The 13,916-nt window shown below is 41.6% G+C and overlaps 1 protein-coding gene across 1 annotated transcript in view; it reads right to left on the reverse strand.

The window, feature by feature from the left end:
- Window positions 1-13,241, reverse strand: part of ATP8B4 (ATPase phospholipid transporting 8B4 (putative)) — a 264,877-nt gene extending 251,636 nt beyond the window's left edge. Inside the window, exons 1-2 of the mRNA XM_025390477.1 lie at window positions 13,155-13,241; window positions 1,013-1,075 (exon numbers count right to left, since the gene is read on the reverse strand). The gene's annotated coding sequence lies outside the window, so the exon portion shown is untranslated. The remainder of the gene's footprint in view (window positions 1-1,012; window positions 1,076-13,154) is intronic.
- Between the last annotated feature and the right edge of the window lie 675 nt (window positions 13,242-13,916).

Consider the following 13,916-nt stretch of genomic DNA (forward strand, 5'->3'; position numbering starts at 1 on the left):
TTACTTGAAAAAAATGGGTGACAATAATTCTAGACTCCTGATTACCATTGGGAATATGAATATATTGCCCCAGAGGGCATAACTAATGGCCTATGGGTGGGAACCACATTGAGACAGAGTTCAGCTCATTATAAGACTGCATGTTGCAATGAATAAGTATCTAACAAGGGAATGAAATGCATCATGCTCTAATTACCTGTGGCAGTAGGTTAACCACCTATCAGGGATGGTATTGGAAGGAGGGACAGGGCACTATGTAAACTCTATTCCAGCCTTTAGTCTCTAAAGAGTCTGTGGTCAAAAATAAAGAAAACAGCCGTAATAGGTTGGATTCAGGTCCACTGAAGGAAAAATTACATAGTAGCCTGTCACTGACTAACTAGAGACAATAGAGAAAATCAACACTCTCTGGTGTGGATGCTATGTTAAAGAAATTGGATTCAGTAAACTGAAGTGTTAATGATACTATTAATTACTCCACCAAATTACTCAACCAAAAAACCAAAGTGTGTTTTCTGCGATCATGACCAAAATTATTTCTAACTGTATGAACTCTGTTTTAAATGTTGGTGTGTTCACACAATGGAACACTGCTTTGAAATTTAAAATGAAGAACAAACTATTAATACATGCAACTGTGTGAGTATATGTCAAAAACCTTATGCTAAGCAAAAGCAGCAATACAAAAGAACACATGCTGTATGATTTCATTTATATTCATTTCAAAAGTAGATAAAACTGATCTGACAGAAATCAAAAGACGGCCACAATGGGTGTAGAAAGAATGAATGAAAAGGGGCACAGGGGAACTTTCTGGGGTGATAGAAATTAATATTCTATATCTTGTTTTATACACCCTTGGTAGTTACATGGGTGTATATAATCGTCAAAGTTCATTGAGCTGAACACCTAGACCTGTGTGCTTTTTGTATATAAATTAAACTTCCATGAAAAAATTAAAATTATATTTTTAAAACATCACTTTGCATCATTGGAAGAACTCAAAACTTACCAAGCGATTTCTTTTTACTGTAGAACTACCTGATCTTTCACCAGGTCTCAACAGGTGGCCGACCTAAGAAAACAGAAGTATGCAATATTAGTATCTGAAAAATGCACAATAACTATAAATTTACCTCCTTTAACTTTCTTCCTAGACAAATCTAGATAACTAGGAAGTCACTGACACAGGAAGGAACAACAGATTGAATTTATCAGGCTTTAGTCCAGCCAGATAAGAATAATTCTGTACAAAAATAATCTTTGTATTTTAAAGGCCATATGAGACAACTCAAGGTAAGCACAAATATGCCACTCAATTTGGCATTAAAATTGAGTGAAACAGATCTCAAATCCTGTGAATCAGAATATCTCAGGGGTGAGGTTCCAGAATCTGCCTTTTATTTAAGTGCCATAGGTGACTCTTTCACAAGCCATAGCTGAGAACCACAACTGAACTTTGAGAACTATGTGTGAGAGGAAATTTCTGCCCAGGCTCTAGAGAAACAAAATGCAATTCAAAACTTTCCCTCAATTTATTCTCACGTATGTAAGTCTTCTCTGGGCAGTTATTTTTTTAAAACCAGAATAATATCATTATTAGATTTCACTTTTCCCTACATGTGGTCTAATTTCCTTCATACTGGAAACTCTTAGAGATTTAGAATGAGAAATGAAGGAGCAAACAAGTGATTTCAAACATTCAAAACCCAAAATACCATGGAAATAAACACACTTTTGCAAACACATGACGGTGCAGGCAGAGGTACTGACCGCATGCTCTTTCAGTTAGAAAAAAAAAAAAAAAATGACTGGTTTGTTTCCTGCTTAGGAAAGTGGTGTGGCAGGATGCAGCCAAGGTACATAAAGAAGAAGTTGGTCAGTCATATGGTGACCAGAGAAGGGGAAGAACAACACTTATGGCTTAGTAGTTACAAGAAAAGAGGTTGCAGAGGAAGTTCATCAACACGCACTCTCCACTACAAATCACCAAGAAGTCTAAAAGCCTGAGACCATTTCTTCCTTTTCTGGCCCCTGGGGTATGCCTGACAAACAGGGTCACTGATACTTTGCAGGACCCAGTGTTTTATAGGGGCCAGGTAACTAAAACTTATGAATCCAAGCAAGGAGATAGGGGTGTCGCTGCCAGGTGTTGCTAAAAGCAAGGCTAGGTCATCATATATGACCTCATCAGTAACTCCCCTGTGGCTCCCTCCGCACCTTCAATCAGCTGCCAGCAAGGCTGCCCAAGACCATGCCTCCTAGCCCCACCTCTCTACTCCCCCACCCCAGCCCCAAGCAGTGGGTTATCTCCAGGACATGCCTGCTGACCAGTGCTTGCTCTCCTGCTATGTTCCTCCCTTGTTCCAGGCGTGGCCACCTGTAGACCAGTGTCCACATCAAAGCCAGAGTCATCATTATAAAAGGAGAATGGCATCATGTCACACTCCTGCTAAAAACCCTGCCAACACCTCTTGTTGGCCTCAGGAAAAAAGCTGTAACATGACTCCTAGGACCTTCTGCAACGTGGTCCCTGCTCATCTTTCCAGCCTGATTCCTCATCACTCTCCCTCCCTGTTCCCATGCTTCTCTGCACCTCCTCATGTCTGCACTCCAGAAATATACAACTCAGCTTCCTTCCATTTGGGAGCCTTCACACATGCTCTTCCCTCTGCCTGTAGCCATCTGTCTCCACTCCCTTTATCAGACTAGCTCCTTTTCATCTGTCCAATGGCAACTCATATATCATTTCCTTTAGGAGGCCTTCTCCGACTTCCCCAAATCAGAGATAGGAGGAGCATTTCCTGTGCGTTCCCGTAGAACCTGGCACTGCCCATGTGAGAGCCCCGATCACTCTAGAATACATTTTTCTATTATATTGGCTATTTTCCTATTATTCCACAAACTCCTTTAGGACAGGGCTCCATAGCTGTATCTCCAGCATCTAATGCCTGTCTGGCACATAGTAATGCTCAGTAAACACTTGTTGAATGAAAGATTAATTTCCACAAGAAATGGAGGAAGGGCTTCCAAATGCTAAAAGACATTTTCCTTTCAGTAACTATCCCTCCCTGGATCCCAGACCCCAGTCCCCAGGCCCAAAATGTCTCAGATCTGTCTTCTCAAGCTGGAGTGGCTGCAGCTTTTTTGGCTGCTCCCTCCCTTTTTCTGGTCCCTATCTTCTTACACACCCTTATCTTCAGCCTGGGAAGAACCTCAAAGCATGAGCAAAACTGGGTTAGCAATAGGAAGAGTGTTGCAGGCAAATTGAAGAGCAGAAGAAAGAAGAGAAAATGAGCAAATCTGGGGAGAGGAGGCACTATAATTACAAAGGAAGATACACAAAAAGGATGTTTGGCGGTAAAGACTTCCTGTGAAAAATACCACAGACACAAGTGAGTTTTCATCGGTGAAGGACTTTGTTGTTTCTTTGTTTCACAAAATACTCAAACAAAAAACAAAATTGTTTTTGTTTCGCAGAATAGTCATAGAAACAAATACAAAATGGTACTGGGCAGGTGAATGAATTCTGTGACAATGACATCTGTATCTGGTGGCCCCACTTGCCCAGAGGATAAAGGCTCATCAGCAAGTTCCAAGCCAACTTGTTAGGGCTTGAAAATTCGCCAGTGGGACTAAGTCAACATGTTCTGTGTTCATGGGCTGAGTCCCCAGAGCAGAGGAAAAGAAGAACAATTCTTTAAGCAAGATGAAAAAAAGAGGGGACTCTGTACCCAAACAGTGGCAATGAGAATGCAGACAGAAGACATTTATCTCTCAGAAAGCTAATCAAAGTACCAGGCACTTGGCAGCTTATCCTTTCTTTGTCCTTATCGGTTTGCTAGATTGGTTTGCGGGATTGGTACTAACAGATAACAAAGACGAACTTAAATACAATTGTGTAATGTAAGGTAACTAAGGAGAAAATATCCGTGTAACCTCTTCTCTATCTTATTTTAGATCTTCCTGCTAGCACTTCTCAGTTTAAAAGTTTCTAGACATTCAAACATAAAGCAATGTCATATTCTTCCATATTCTTCCTAAAATTACTTTTAAAACATACAGCTATGTTGCTATTGTTAATTTCTCCAATATCATCTTCCAAAGTGTCTTTGAAACCTTTTATTTTGAACATACTGAATAAATCTATTTTTCAATTTTAGCCATTTTTCCTTGTGTAGAAAATATTCTGTCATGGGAATTATATAATCACTATTGCATGAAATAAACAATATTTCTCTAAGATTTCCAGAAGTTGTTTCTTATTAATGATCCTAGTCAAGTGTTGTCACTCTCTAAAACATAAAGTAACATCGAAAAAATAAGAATTGACATTCAAGTCCATGTTTCCTCAAATCCAGTCTTTTTCTAGTAGCAATGACAATCAGGTATACTTTACGGAGGACTCATAGTAATGTAGCAGATTCTAGTTTAACTCTAGAAGCAACATTTAGTTCTGTCATTCTTGCAAATTTATCAACTCACCGAAATACCACCACTGATACTCGCTCCACCTCTAAAGGTTGTCAGAGTAAAGAAAAAGTCATCTTTCGCTGAACTTTTGGAACAGTAAAGATCTAAGGAAATAGAGTAAACAAAATCAGTTGAAAGAAAAAGGTTTGCTAAAGTCAAGTCTAGCTCTAGAAGCAGGAACTTAGGATTTTGAAATTTAACCCTTTACAAGTACTGAAGCAAACAATATTTACAAGAATAAGTTCTCCCTCTTAAAAACTGCCTCAAAGTAGAGGAAATGGAAAAACGAAAGCTGTTGGATGGGTCTTATCTTTCCCTTAGCTTCGTCTTATGCCAGGGATTAAAATGGTAGTTTCTTCATGTGAAAATCCTAGAGGGTTGTTTTTAATAAGGGAAGTGTGAGAAAGTAGAGAGAGGAATGTAGCAAATAATAGCTAAGGACTTTACATATATTAATTTATTTTTAAAAGCAATGCATATTTGTTTTAAAGACTGAAATTCGCACTTCCATAATTTTTTTTTTACATTTCAGGTTCAGGTGTTGAATCTTGATCATGGAAAATAATTTTCTAATGCAAGAAATAGCAAAGTCAAAAGAAGATGCCAATTTGTGCAGGGAAATTAAAGAGTTGGTTTTAGACACCTTGAGATTGAAGATAACAAGACCTCCATGCTGGAACTGCTACTTAAGCATCCTGTGAGGAAGAGATCAGCCTTCCACAAGGAAGTCTCTTCTTACAGTGAAAATGGGCACATCTGGGTGCAGGTGATGCAACACTTTAAGCAAAGGATTAAAATGGAGAGTCTCTTTAATGCTCTGAGGCCGTACAGCAATCAAGTTATTACAGCTAATTCCCCTTGCTCTGATTCCATGCTCACCAAGCAACCTGCTGATAATAATCTGCTTTCCCACAGAAGCCTGCCCACAGGGAAAGAATGCACTTGTCATGCTGGAGTGAACATTCTGGTTCTCCTGACAGAGTATGTATTTTAAATTAATAAATTGTCATTCTTATTTTATCATCAGTTTTCTGAGCTACTATTAATCTGCCCCCAGAAAGATCTGTTTTGGGTGTGCTATTGAATTACAGTCCACAGTCTACAGGACAAATGGCCCACTCTGGCCATAGTAAACTCACCAAAAGCCATCCAAGAGAGCAGCCCTCAGAGCTGTTCGGGGGGATGGGGAAGCAGGACATGGTGGTCAGAAGCCTGTCCTTTGGGGCCACACACCCTGTTCTTGGATTCCTGCTTTTTCCACTAACTCATTACAGAATCTGGGGCAAATACGCTCTGTAAACCTCAGAGCCAACCTGGGTGGGTCGTGGGGACAGGGCACATAATGAGAGTGTGCATTTGATATTAGTTATCTTAAAGGCAGACCATTGATGTCTCTTTGTCAACATTTCTGCGTAAACATTAGGAACAAATGAGGACAGCGAGTGTAACTCCTTTAAGACATTCTGCAATAAAAGAAAGGAGACAATGGCTGGGCAGGGTGGCTTATGCCTGTAATCCCAACACTTTGGGAGGTTGAAGTGGGAGGACTGTTTGAATCCAGGAGTTCTAGACCAGCCTGAGCAAATAAATAATTATTTATTTGTCTCTACACAAATAAATAAATAAACGGACATAAGGGTGAACAGATGATGGGACTTAAACAGAAGCTGTGTTTGCAATGAGGAGCTAGGTGGCATGTGGTAAACTGAGGGGTTAGGACTGGTGGAAAGAGAAAGATTGAAGATATGAAGTAGAGTGACAGAAAAGCAAAGGAATTAGAGGAGATTGGAAAAGAACGGGAAAAGGAAGGAGCCAGGGCAGTTGAGAAAGAGACAGGAGCAGTGGAGGCCAGGAAAAAGCACAGGCAGAGCCTTGGCAGTCCACCTCGCTGGCCCGGAGACCTGCCCAGGCGAGCCCCTCCCTGCCTGTCTCCTATCTGAGAGCCTAGGGAGGAACTGAAGTGTTCCCACCAGGGTGGGGATCTTCTACTTCCTTTAGGTGTGGGTGTTCTCCAGTTCTCTGAAGACTCAGGACAAAGCAGGCCAAAGACGAAGGGACTCAATATGGAACATGCCCAAGCCCAGACTCAATACCCAATGTACCCAACCCTAGATCTCTTTCTATGCTCCCTTCTCTGTTCTGTTCTGCTTGCCTCCTCTCCTCTTTGGAGACAGAGTTCTACACAGAAGAGACTTTTAGAATAGCAAGGTTCAAGTCCCAGCTCAGTGGCTTTCTATCTAGCATTACTTTGAGCAAGTCACGTACCCTGCCTGAGACTCAATCTCCACATCTGTGAAGTGGAGATGGGAATGCCTTCCTCCAAGCTGTGTGAGGTTAAGTACACAGATATGAACAGTTCACTCCGTAAAAGTGTGTTCCCTCCACCTCATTTCCACCTCCCCAGTCTACTTTTTCTCCTCTTACTCCATCTCCTTCTCTCCCAGTTTCCTTTCCGTTTCCCTAACGTTTCTTCACAATTCTCAATAAGGCCCCTGCTTCCCATCCCAACCCAACATCTCTCTGAGGACTAACCCAACAAAGCATGGAGAGGAAGAGGCTCCCTGTGAGGGCTGCACCAGTGTGGGCTTGAGCAGGAGCTGAGCCTGAGGATGGTAAGCAAAGATGACAGGAGGAAGGAACAAGCCCGTCTCTCCTCCGGCTGCCCAGCCCTTCCCCTTTCCTCCCTCTGGCCCTAGGTTCCCAGAGCCTGAAGAGCAAAGCCTCAGAGAGTCCTCCCACCTTGGGACCCATGTAGGGGTGACCTTGCTGTCACACTCACAGGCATCCCTGCCTGCCAACCCAAAATACTACCTGCAGCCCCAGTGCTGGCCCCTTGAGGATCAGGTAGGATTGGGGAACTGAAACTCAGCTATGAGACCCCAGAGACTGGCGATCCAGATGAAGCAGAGAAATCTCAGCCTAAGAGCTAAGACCAGTGAGAGAAAAGGAACAAGCCCAGGCTTCTGCCCTGAACGTGTGCAGCTTTGAGTGTGAGTGTGACAGTGGGCGCTAGAGATAATTCTATTCGGTATTGGTGACAGCTGCCAATAGCCACATTGGTGACAGCTGCTTGTAGATTGTAGGAACTGTACAAAAGTAGAAGTAAAAAAAAATATTAAGCAAATCTGTGTATGTGTGTATGTGTGGGCACGTGTAAAAGTCAATTAGGCCGGGCACAGTGGCTCACACCTGTAATCCCAGCATTTTGGGAGGCCGAGGCGGGTGGATCACCTGAGACCAGGAGTTCAAGACCAGCCTGACCAACACGGAGACACCCCATGTCTACTAAAAATACAAAAATTAGCTGGGCATGATGGCGCATGCCTGTAGTCCCAGCTACTTGGGAGGCTGAGGCAGGAGAATCGCTTGAGCCCAGGAGGCAGAGGTTGCAGTGAGCTGAGATCGTACCACCGCACTCCAGCCTGGGCAACAGAGCAAAACTCCATCTCAAAAAAAAAAAAAAAAAGCCAAATTTATAAATGGCTTGCAACTACAGGTATATGCAATTACCATGCCTCAACAATAAATTATTGTTATATTTCCTGTATAACAAATAGCAGGTTAATTGTTGTGAGTTGTCATGTCCATACAGGAGTCTCTTTATATTCTAGTCATGCAGCCATTACCCAGCCACAACATTTCAAAGCTGCCCTTCTTCCTCTCACATATCCCCTGTTCATTTTCCTTCTTGGTCTCCTGGTTTCCTGGTTTCCTCTTTTTTTTATTATTATTATTATTTCCATAGGTTATTGGGAAACAGTGTTTGGTTACATGAGCAAGTTCTTTAGTGGTGATCTGTGAGATTTTGGTGCAGCCATCACCCGAGTAGTATACACTGCACCCAATTTGTAGTCCTTTATTCCTCACCCCCTTCCTGCCCTTTCCCCCTGAGTCCATAAAGTCCACTGTGTCATTCTTATGCCTTTGCATCCTCATAGCTTAGCTCCCACTTAAGAGTGAGAACATACAATGTTTGGTTTTCCCTTCCTGAGTTACTTCAATCAAAACTTCAGGAAACAATGGAAGCACTTATAGAAATGCATTCTATTTTCCTTTTCTCTTTTCCTTCTCTTCCTTTCCTAGCCTGCTCTTGCTGGTCTCTTTCTCATTTTCCCCTCCTTGTCCTCATCCTGTCCCTCTTCTCTCAACCCTGCTTTGGCCATCTTCCTTCCTCTTCTCACTTCCCTATTGCTCCGCCAGTGCTGGGGTTAGGCCGCCCAAGTTTGCTCCTGTTAACCCTAGAATCTCAAGTAAGTTCCCCTCCCTTCTAAGCTCCAGTTTTCTCCTCTGTGGACTCAGAGCAACTCATAGGATCACTAGGAAAACTAAACCAATCCATTCCCATAAAGAAATTAGCTCAACGCCTCCTGCCACAAAGTTAGTACTCAATAAGGGAAAGCGATGATTATTTTTATTTTTCTTAAAATGTATTTTTTTAACTCTCCACGTGAAGAAAACCTCCTACCAAATTTGAGAACCATCTCCTCCCTCTACTGACATTCAATTATCAAAGACTTATCAGGTGCCTAGTCTATATCTAACCTGGGCTGGGCACGAGGGAGGCAAAAATTCATTTCCAGTCTTTCGAAAGCCCACAGTCTGGGGAAGATGAGAGCAGACAGACACATAAAAGACCACTCAAATGGTGAGTGTAGGCCAGGCGCAGCGGCTCACACCTGTAATCCCAACACTTTGGGAGTCCAAGGTAAGCAGATGCCCCCTGTCTCCTCACTTGAGTCCAGGAGTTTGAGAGCAGTCTGGGAAACATGGCGAAATCCCATCTTTACAAAAAACACAAAAAATTAGCCGGGCTGGTGGCTCACACCTCCAGTCCCATTGCCTGGGAGGCTAAAGTGGGAGGACCACTTGAGCCCAGAAGCTCAAGGTTGCAGTGAGCTGTGATTGCGCCACTTCACTCCAGCCTGGGTGACACACAAGTCCCTGCCTCAAAATAAATAAATAAATAAATATTTTTAAAAAGGATGATGAGTGTAGGGCTATGGTAGAAGGAGGGATGGAGAACTATGGAGGCAGCGAGAATGCAGTCACATTCTGCATTCTGACTTTGCAGAGTCAGCGAAGACCTCACAGATGGCAATTCTGAGTTGAGTCCTTTTGAAAGGAAAGGAAGAGCTTCCTAAACAAAATAAGGTAAGGACAAGTTAAAGGAATAGCATGAGGAAAGGCCAAGTGTTATGAAAGGGAAGGAAGGTTTGGGGAGCAGTGATAGTCGTGGCAAGCAGAGCATACAGGCACAGGAAGAATGTGCAGTGATATGGGGCTGGCAAGGAAGGTAAGAGCTGGATTCTGAAAGACAGGATCATCTTCATCAGTGTCCTCATCATCACCGCCATTCACTGGGGACTTGGCCTTGTGCTAAGCACTTGATGTGTGTTGTCTTATTCAGTCCTCCCCAAAACTCTATGAGCAGGAATTATCATTATCCCCATTTTATAGATAAGGTGACACAGAGCATCGCTATGGTCAAGATCCTGTGGTTGCTCCTGCAGGTTGCAGGGAGACAGAAGAGGTATCTAAGTAGAATGGCACAATTAGAATTCAGCCCTCTTTTCCATTATCCTTGTTCCTTTTTGTCTTTCTGTGCCAGTCCAGGCTGTCAGAGATTTTAGGAAGGTTAATCTCACAGTATGGGCTGGCAGAAAAGGAGATGGGGGAGCAATGACAACTGGCAAATGGGGCTGAATTCTAGAAATGTTTCCATAGTTAAATATGCAGTTTATAAATGATAAATGATCTGTATGGGCCAGACATGGTGGCTCATGCCTGTAATCCCAGCTGGAAGGCCGAGGCAGATGGATTGCTTGAGCCCAGGAGTTAGAGACCAGCCTAGGCAACATAGTGAGATCCCGTCTTTTCAAAATAAAATAAACGGTCTGTGTGTTTGGATGCAGAACAAGGAGGAATCTGGGGTGACTTCCAGGTTTTTGCCTTGGGACTCTGAGGGAATAGAGGTGCCACTATGATGATAAATACAGCAGTGAAGGGAAAAGGAGGAGAAGGTGAAGGGGCAGAAGAAGGAATTGGGATGAAAAAATAATGAATTTAGTTTGAAAATGTAGGCTTAAAATACCTCTTGATCATTGAAAACATCTTCACAGCACAAAAGACAAAAAAACAGATTTGTAGACTTGGAATCATCAACATATAAGGAAGGAGTGAAGTCAAGGGGAATGAATGACCTCACCCAGAAAGAACAAGAGGTGAGGAAAAGACAGGATGAGGAACAAGGACAGAGCTCTAGAGGGCGCTCAACTGCAAAAGAAAGGTCAAAGAAGGATCCATTGAAATGAAATGCTGTGGCCCTCCCTCTGTGACCTCTTCCCCCAGGCATCTAGCACAGTGCCTGGCACTGGGTAGGTACTCAAATTTCAGTTGAGTAAATAAAAGGAGAAAGAAAAGCAAGGTAGCTTTAAAGTAAGGAAGGAACATGTTTCCAAAAACATAACAATCAATATGTAATATTTAACAAGAATTTTTATTATATTTGAAATATATAATGTTGCTAGGGGGTTACCATTTTTTAATATCTTTTCATGAGAAATTCTAAAAATAAATACTTGTTTCTAATTCCTACTCATGCTATACAAGAATCTAGATTACACACATTAAGTTTTGTTTTTTATTTATTTTTTTATTTTATATTTTTTTTTAGAAACAGAGTCTCGCTCTGTCACCCAGGCTGGAGTGCAGTGGCCTGATCTCAGCTCACTGCAACCTCCACCACACGGTTCAGACAATTCTCCTGCCTCAGCCTCCTGAGTAGTTGGGATTACAGGCATGCGCCACCAAGCCTGGCAAATTTTTGTATTTTTAGTAGAGACGGGGTTTCACCATGTTGGCCAGGGTAGTCTCAAACTCCTGACCTCAAGTAATCCGCTCGCCTCAGCCTCCCAAAGTGCTGGGATTACAGGCATGAGTCACTGCATCCAGCCAAACATACATTAAGTTTAATTTCAATGAGAGCTACAATTTCCAATTTACTTTTAGATGGTGAGTTAACTTTTTTCCCACTAAATGAAAATATTCAATATGCCACATATGAACAAAATAAAATTCTCCCACCCACAAAAAAAATCCTCCAGGGATACAAAAAAATCATTTGTTCCCTTATTTTTAAAGACTTCTGCAGAGACAATATACAGGCACAATATAGGTTAAAATAAATCACTCTGTGGTTTCTCAAAAAAAGTGAAAATAGATCCACCATATGATTCAGCAATCCCACTACTGGGAATATATCCAAAAGAAATAAAATAAGTACATTGAAGAGATACCTGCACTCCCTTGTTTATTGCAGCACTATTCACAATAGCCAAGATATGGAAGCAATTATGTTTATTCTTGAGGAATAAAATTTTTAAATGTGGTATTTATATTCAATGGAACATTATTCAGCCATGAAAAAGAATAAAACTCTATCATTTGCAGCAACGTGGATGGAACTGGAAGATATTATGTTAAGCAAAATAAGCCAGGCACAGAAAGACAAATATCACATATCTTCTGTCATATGTGGGAGCTAAAAAAGTTGATCTCATGAAGGTAGAGAGGGAGAATGGTGGTTACCAGAGGCTAGGAAGGGGAAGAGGAAGAAGGGGATGAAGACAGGCTGGTTAATGGGTACAAACATATAGTTAGATAGAAGGAACAGATTCTAGTATTTGATAACACAGTAGGATGACAATAGATAATGCTAATTTATTGTACCTCAAAATAGCTAGCAGATTTGAAATGTTCCCAACACAAAGAAATGATAAGTGTTTGAGGTGATATATATGCTAATTGCCCTGATTTGATCATTGCACATCGTATGCATGTACCAAAATATCACATGTACCCCATAAATATGTGCAGTTATTACATATCACATAAAAAATAAAAAATAAATTTTAAAAAATTAAAACTGAAATCACTCTGAGATTACATTTTGCAGTAAAGGCCAGCATGGAGCAACAGCTGAGTAAAAGGGGGGGGGGGAAATGCTTCATGGGCACAGGTGTTGGTAATCCCACAAGAACACCTCTATTTCCTCATTTCCTTTCTAACAAGCCTTCAGCTTCCAATTAATGTTTTTCACCAGTTTTCTTTTCTTCAAAACAGCTAATTGTTAACCAGGGACCCGAGACACTCTCTTGCCTATAAACAAAACAACTAGAAGGATACCTTTTTCTGTTCAGACAAATTTTAGCACTGAAAACATAACCCTCAAACCGCAGAGGGCTAGCTCAGTGCAAACTGTTCATGTCTAAAGCATAAATTGACCATAAACAATATATTGGATAGGTGCACTGGATACAAACTCCATGAAAAAAATAAAACCAACTACTACCAAAGGAAGTGAACAAGACCTACAAACCAAGAAGAAATGCACATTTATGCTGCTGTCATTGATCATTTAATAGGCATGCTAACAGAATAAAAAATAGAAATTTCAAACAACAAAAAAGAAAATGTCCTATCTCCCATTTCCAACTAACTCCCCCAAATTTATTTTTTCACAAAAGGAGAATAATAAAGAATATTTGTGAAACCTTAGTCACCAAGATGAAAACAGCAAAAAAAAATAGGGATCTGGAGAAAAGAAACAGATCGTTCCAACCAGCCCACAGCTAAATTTCCACTTCATCTCACTAACCATTGAATGCTACCCATCTACTCACCTCAACCCAGACCTAATCCTCTCCCCTAAAAGGAAGATTTCCCAGCAGTACAGGAAGATCAAACATGACCATGTCAAGGGGAAAAGCAAGGCTACTCTGAAAGCTCGAGCGATGATACAGAACACAGACTGGGTCTCTAGGGGGTATTCTTGAAAACCTGAGATCAAGTCCCGGAAAAACACTCTTGACCACTTACCACCACCGGAAGCTGCTAGATGGCAATCAGAATCAGCATCTCATCAGAAGAAGAGGAAGACGTTACAAGAAAGCAGCTTCACTACCAGTGAGGAATTGAGGGAGAAAAGCACTCCTTGGAAAAATGCTGAAAGCTCTGAAGAGCCTCTCCTTCCCTAGTTGCCTGCTCCTGCTGACAGGACAGAACTGGTTAATCTTGGAGAAACAAAAGGAAAATCCCAAGAGGCTGGCTTCTGAGGATGGCTTCTTCTATGGGAATCAAGAATTCAGAAGGATGAAAATGAACTGTGGAAGGGGACACCAGCTACCAGGTCTGCTTACCGAACTTTTACCAGCCCTTGACTGAGCAAGATAAGCAAATCTCTTTGCAGTTCCCACCTGCTTTTGCAGAGATGAAAGAATCAGCAGTGAGTTTTTGTCTTTTTTTTTTTAATCATCACAAGGGAAGTTCGGCTCTCTTATGGATGAAAGCTAAGCATACTCAAGAGACATTTAGTAGGCAAAGCAATGACACTTCTTTCCCAACATCCTTAATTTCAGCACAGAGGATGCAAACATTAACCCTGA

Source organism: Theropithecus gelada, chromosome 7a, assembly GCF_003255815.1.
Source record: "Theropithecus gelada isolate Dixy chromosome 7a, Tgel_1.0, whole genome shotgun sequence".
NCBI classification, from domain to species: domain Eukaryota; kingdom Metazoa; phylum Chordata; class Mammalia; order Primates; family Cercopithecidae; genus Theropithecus; species Theropithecus gelada.